The sequence below is a fragment of the Mastomys coucha genome, unplaced genomic scaffold (genome assembly GCF_008632895.1).
Source record: "Mastomys coucha isolate ucsf_1 unplaced genomic scaffold, UCSF_Mcou_1 pScaffold6, whole genome shotgun sequence".
Classification (NCBI taxonomy): Eukaryota; Metazoa; Chordata; class Mammalia; order Rodentia; family Muridae; genus Mastomys; species Mastomys coucha.
Window position 1 is genome coordinate 116,156,837 of NW_022196912.1, and position 6,422 is coordinate 116,163,258.

A 6,422-nucleotide genomic window follows, 5' to 3' on the forward strand; every position below is an offset into this window, starting at 1 on the left:
TCCAAGCTGGCCTCGAACTCATGGTCCTCCTACCTCAGCTTTTCCACTGCCACTATGACAGGTACATACACCACCATGTCTTTGTACTATTAAAGACATCTTGGAGTTTGGACCTCTTCTGATCCAGGCTCCCTTGTTTTGAACCAGCTTCTGCCTCCTTCTGAAGTCCGTGTGTTCGTTTACATGTTAGGTTTTGAAATCTAAGAAGCCTGTGACAAGAATCCATAGGCTATTCTCAGCATGAGCTGACACCCATAGAAACAATTCAGGGCGTTCCCTGAAGCTCATCACCCTAGGTCAACAGCAGAATGACAGTAAGTACTCTTGGGTGCCTCCTTTCTAAGACACTGAGAACCTACATAAATTGATGAACAAGAAGGAAGTCCTTGCCTTGGGGTGGGGATGGGGGGTTCTCCAGTCAGGCCAGAAGGTGGGGGCTATGCTAGAGCAGGGACAATAGGCATCACTTGCTCTGTAGTATGACCGCTGTTACAGCTAGGGGATGCCTGTCAGGGGTTGGCAGGTCCAGATCCTCCTTAAACTGGGAAGACTATCGAAGAATATCTACTGTGTGAGGGTATATCTACTGTGTAAGGGTATATCTACTGTGTGAGGATGTATCTACTGTGTGAGGGTATATCTACTGTGTGAGGGTGTATCTACTGTGTGAGGGTATATCTACTGTGTGAGGGTGTATCTACTGTGTGAGGGTGTATCTACTGTGTGAGGGTGTATCTACTGTGTGAGGGTGTATCTACTGTGTGAGGGTGTATCTACTGTGTGAGGGTGTATCTGCTGTGTGAGGGTGTATCTACTGTGTGAGGGTGTATCTACTGTGTGAGGGTGTATCTGCTGTGTGAGGGTGTATCTACTGTGTGAGGGTGTATCTGCTGTGTGAGAGTAAGAGGAGGAAACTTTAGGGCTAGGTTCTAAATGTGTGAAGGTGCTTGTGTTAGTCCAATAAAAGACTGATTTTCTACAAAAGGAAAGTAAGGCAGGTCCTCAACCTGCTGGGAAAGGGTCTCTCCAGCAACTCAAACCACATAAACAAGCCAGACAGTGGTGGCAAATGCCTTTAATACCAGCACTCAGGAGGCAGGCAGATCTCTGAGTTCAAGGCCCAGCCTGGTCTATAAGACTGAGTGCTAGGTCAGCCAGGGCTACACAGAGAGTGTATATCCCTATGCAGTGCAGGTGCTGCATCCTGTGACAGGAACACACAGCGCCTGCCTCGTAGGCTATCAAGTAAGATAAGTGGACAGAAGTGGGGGGGATGTGCCTTGTGGAAATCAGCCAACTGCCACAATACCAAGAAATGACTGAAAGCTGCAGGAAGCTAATTTCCAAGCACAGGCAAGCTATGCCTCTATTAGGCCCCCTGACACCCCACTGCTCTGCTATCTTCAGCATGTGACCCCCATATTTTAGGGTTGGGTCCAAGGCAACTGTGTGGACTGGGAAACGTGTTTTGGTGTCTGTACCCATATTTTGTTAACTAGGACTCAGTTACATGACCAAACCTAACTACAGGGGACATTGTGAAATATAGTTAACTATGTGCCCAGGGAACCACTGGATTTTTTTTTAATATATAACTTGTTTTTATGTGTGTTGGTATTTTGCCTGCATGTGTCTGTATGAGGGCATCAGAAGCCCTGGAACTGGAGTTACAGACAGGTATGAGCTGCCATGTGGTTGCTGGGAATTGAACCCTGGTCCTCTGGAAGAGCAGCCAGTGCTCTCAACCACAGAGCCATCTCTCCAGCCCCAAGTGGAAGGATTTTAAGGAATTCTGGGAATTACCCCCCTAGTATGTGAGTAGAGACATAGAGTTGGGAAAAGGCTGTGGAATTGGGGTGGGGTTGTTTGGTTTGTCTCCTATCCCCCAAGAACCTAGGTCATTTTTCATATGGCCAGGGGAATGTGACCTTCACAGTGCCTCTAGAGTCACATGATGCTGGATGTGTTTGGGACCCCAAGAGAAGGTTGACCAGTAGGTTACAAACTGCTGGGCTGGGATTTCAGGATCCCTCAGCCTCTTACTGAGAGTCATGACTTCGGGACTAGGCTGCCACATGTTAGTTCCCTCTGTACATTTAGGAACCCACATGCCTTGAGCGACTGAGTTTCAGTGCTAGGGTTTGAAAAGTGCTCAGATGGGGCATGCCCAGGGCCCTGTGGAGAAAGTTCAGGAACAAGACAGGGTGCCTGAGGGTTTTTAGAGGTGAGAGGCGAGACCGGAGCTGGCCCTGCAGCTGTCTGGAAATCTGCTCTGCTCTTTTGTCCTATGTGCCTTTTCTGCCCGCTGGCTGCTGCCTTTGGGGCATCACATCTAGGCCTTTGCACCTTAAATACAACCCCACCCTTGGAAAACAGGGCAGGAGTTTGATTTCCTGCCCCATTTCCAATTCAGAGCCTCTCAAAGGCAAGTAAGCATGGAATGGCGGTCAGCAGGGTTAAAACAGATTCAGTTCAGAAACATTGCAGCCATTGGGCTCTCAAGTACAGAACTGGCCCAATCCCAATTCAGCTTGCACAGGTGGGCATTTATAGCAAGGTGGGGGGCCAGTGGATGAATGATCTGTTGGGATGCTGGCTGAAGGTGGGCAGATTGGCCCTACTTTTAGAGGGTGGAAAACAAGAAAAGCCTGATTGGATCTAAATGTTGGTCAGACAGGTGCGGGGAGGCTCCTGCTGCACTTAGAGGGGTCATTGCTCTAAACAGGCAGTATATGAGGGGCTTCTGAGAAGGTCCAGGAACTGTGAAAACTTAGCTGAGTGAAGTTCTGTTAAGCCGGATGGATGTTACTAGAACTGTGAGCCTCAGAGCCTGGGCCCCTGGCAGCCCCAACAAGCTGGGCTTGGCCACCTGTCCTCAACAGGAAAATGAAACAGATATGTAATGATGAAAGGGTGAGAAAGGAGAGCTCCTCAGCGTGGGACGATGAACAAATCAAGAGCGCCAGCGACCTTCCTCCCCAAGTTGGTCCGCAGGATGCTGAGTTGAGAGTTAGGTCTAATGGAGAGTAAGAGGCATGTGCAGCTAAGCCGTCCTGGCCGAGACATGGCCCAGCCCAACATCACTGTCTGGATCCCAGTGTGTCCTGCGAGGTTGTTTGACAAGTTATCAGAAATCTGTGAACTCTCTTTCTAGGAAATAAATCCTCCTCTAGCTAGCCCTAGGGCCCCAGGCTTCTCCTTTACTTCAAATGTGTGATAGCCCAGAGAAGGGACAAGAGTGTCTCCTGAGAAAATCTTCAGTTCTGCCAAGATGGTTGCATCAGACTAATCAAAAATGGGAGCACTAGCATCTCAGGTTCTTGGTTTTCTCTCAGGGCCACATGGGTAGAATTCCCTGCATTTTCAGGCTTCAAGTTCAGCGTCCAGAATTGCCGTGAAGATAATCAAAATGCAAACCGAAGTCACTTGTGTAATCTGGTTCTTTGATCCTTATTCCTGCACGTTTGCCACAAACGCAGAGGTGCCCACTGTGTATTTCATTTTGTTCTCTCTTCATATGACTCTGCTGCTCCTCTTTCTCTTGAGGTCTGCTGCCAGAGCAAGGCCATTGGCTAGGCTGTTTCTCTGCCTCAGCAATTCTAGGTTCCATGCTCCACACTCTCTTTTAATTCTGTGCCTTTGATGTCATAGCTTGGTTTCTCTCACCTCTGTCTCTTGCCACTTGTGTGACTGGGCAAAACGCTCCATGTCTCCAGGCCCCGGCCTCCCTTCCTCTGAGGTAGGATAATGATGGTGTCCTTCCTCAGAGAGTCCTGGAAGGAATTAGTTGTCCAGATCATGTAGGGTGTGACGTGAGACTCTGTGGCCAATCTAACTTCAGTGGGGTGCCCTGAAGGGGAAGTGGGCAATGGAAGGGCCCAGACCTAGAACTGGAGCTTTCTGGGTTTCCCCACGTAGAGTCAAGGGAGGAAACCAGGGGGTGTCCCAAAAGTGAGTCTTGCTTTGACCACAGCTGTGCTCTGGGGCACTTAAAATCCCCTTCCTGGTTTTTTTCTTTTTCTTTTTTTTTTTTCTTTTATGTTCTTTCCAGACAGCATTTCTCTGTGTTCCCCTGGCCATCCTGGAATCCACTCTGTAGACCAAGCTGTCCTTGAACACAGACATCTGCCTGCCTTGGCTTCCTGAATGCTGGGATTAAAGGTGTGCACCACCACTGCCCAGCTTCTTTCCCCAATTCTGTCAGCTAAGTCATGCTTGTAGTGGTAACAGACTGCCCTACACCTTCAGTTGCTTATACACAAAGTAGCATGGGTGTACTATAGAGTACATCAGATTATAACACTCAAATACATAGTAACCTGAGTGTGTTCTCACAATCTCTTCACTGCTTCAGAGCCCTACACTACTGAAACATGAGACAGAAAGCCGAGTTCCATAATGACTCTAGAAGGTTCCACTCAGAAATGGCAGCCACCGCCTCCCCTACAACTCACTGACCAAAACAGACCACATAGCCAGGCTGGAGCCCAGTGGGACGGGGAAGGAGAATCATCTCCCTCATACCTGTGGCCAGCGGGGAGGGAAAGTGACTCCAGAGATTACAAGAGGATTTACAGCAGGGATGCACCTGTTGAAGGAGCAAAATGAAGGATGAGTGGAGCCATGCCAGTTTCTGGGAGGCAATGCTGCCTCTTGAGGGCTGGGATGAACGACCTACTCTAGAGGACACGTAACAGGAGCATCCCTTATCCTAAACGCTTGAGACCAGGAGTGTTGTAGACTCTCCCTGGATTTTGAAATATCTTGCACATGTGTAGCATTCATTGTCTTGGTGATGAGACGTAAGCCTAACAAGGAAGCTTGGTTATGTTTCATGCATACTGTATGCACATAATCAGGAAAATTATGTATATATATATGATATGATATATATATGATATATATGATATATATGTGATATATAGATTTTATATCATATATATATATATCCATATATATATATATCTCATATATATATATCATATATATATATATATATGATATAAAATCTAGTCAAGGCACCTGCCTTTTGATATCAGGTGTAGAAGGTTTCACTCATGGCATAATATTAGTGGGCAAAAAAAAAAAAAAAAGTCTTGGAATTTGAAACATTTCAGATTTCAAATTTCTAGATAAAGACCATTCAGCTGAACCTGGTTTTACAAGTATGCACAGAGGCGGTGACATTGCTAAACATATCTGTGGGGTGGCAGTTCCCTAGTGATTGCTGAATAAAGGAAGAAGAAAACCTATTTAAGACTGTCTCTAGCAGAGCAACCCTGAGGCAGTGGCAAGGCCAAGCCCTGCATGCAGGAAGTGGGCTACGCAGTGTTCAAGGCCTAAGCCACAGTCCGACCATTCCCACCCAGTGCCTCTAGCCCACTCACCCCGGCCTTAGAAGGATCTGTCCACTAATTCTGAGGAAATCTTCACTCTCGGGGGTGTGGGTGGGTTTAGGTCAAGCTGAACACATCAGCATCTAGAGAACAGTCTATCTCCTGGACAACTGTGGCAAAGTCTCATGCTGATTGGTGTGGGGGACCATCACCTCTAGATACAAAGGAGGGGTCTTGGATAAGTCCTCCTGGGCAGTAGAGATCTACATGGGCATGGCCTCGTGGCCAGAATGTCTTTGACTTCTCTGCATACTCTTGAGTGTGACTTTTCTCGGTACTCTTGACACCAACCAAACCCCTAGGATGCAATGTGATCAGTTTTTGAATGGAGGTGGCGCAAGTCCATGAACAGGTGTTATCCATGAAGGAGGAGTTGATATAGAGACTCCATATATTAGCTGGAAGTGAGGCAGGGTGATTGTTTTGTGGAAGGTCCTGCAAGCTTGTCAAAGCAAACCCCTTCATTTTAATTTTTTTTTCTAGAACATGAATTTTGGAAAGAATGACTGTTAGTTCTAGGTTTTAATTCTTGTGAGATCAGATGTCCTTGTCCTTGTACTATGGTTTCATCATCTGTGACTTGAGGGTGTCTCGCCAACACTGCTGCAGGCAGATCCATGAAAGAAGTTATCAGCAGGGAAGCACTCGGCATCTTTGTATCTAAATGTAGACACTTCTGGGAAGAAGTCAGGAGCCCACCCCTTGTAGCAAGTGCTCAATGCACAGTGGCAGTTATAATTAGCAACATGTCCCTCACACCTCACAACCCCTCATTTCCTGTACTGTCTGTCCTGAGGACTGCTCTAAAAACAGATGTGTCCCAGGCTGCTTAGCGGCCACAGGATCTTGGGCTAAACTAGCCACCGTTCACTTCTTTCTGCTTTCATCATTCCAGCTTTGAGCTTCCAGACCTAGGGTTGGGTCAAGATGAGGCAGGGAGATCTACTTAGCACTAAAATCCTTGGGAAACTAACTTAGCCACCACCTCCTTCTCCTCCTCCTCCTCCTCCTCCTCCTCCTCCTCCT

At 47.4% G+C, this 6,422-nt stretch overlaps 1 protein-coding gene across 1 annotated transcript in view; it reads left to right on the top strand.

Moving 5' to 3' along the window:
• Rin3 (Ras and Rab interactor 3) overlaps positions 1-6,422 on the top strand; it is a 113,088-nt gene that overhangs the window by 45,535 nt on the left and 61,131 nt on the right. The gene's annotated exons all lie outside the window — the stretch shown is intronic.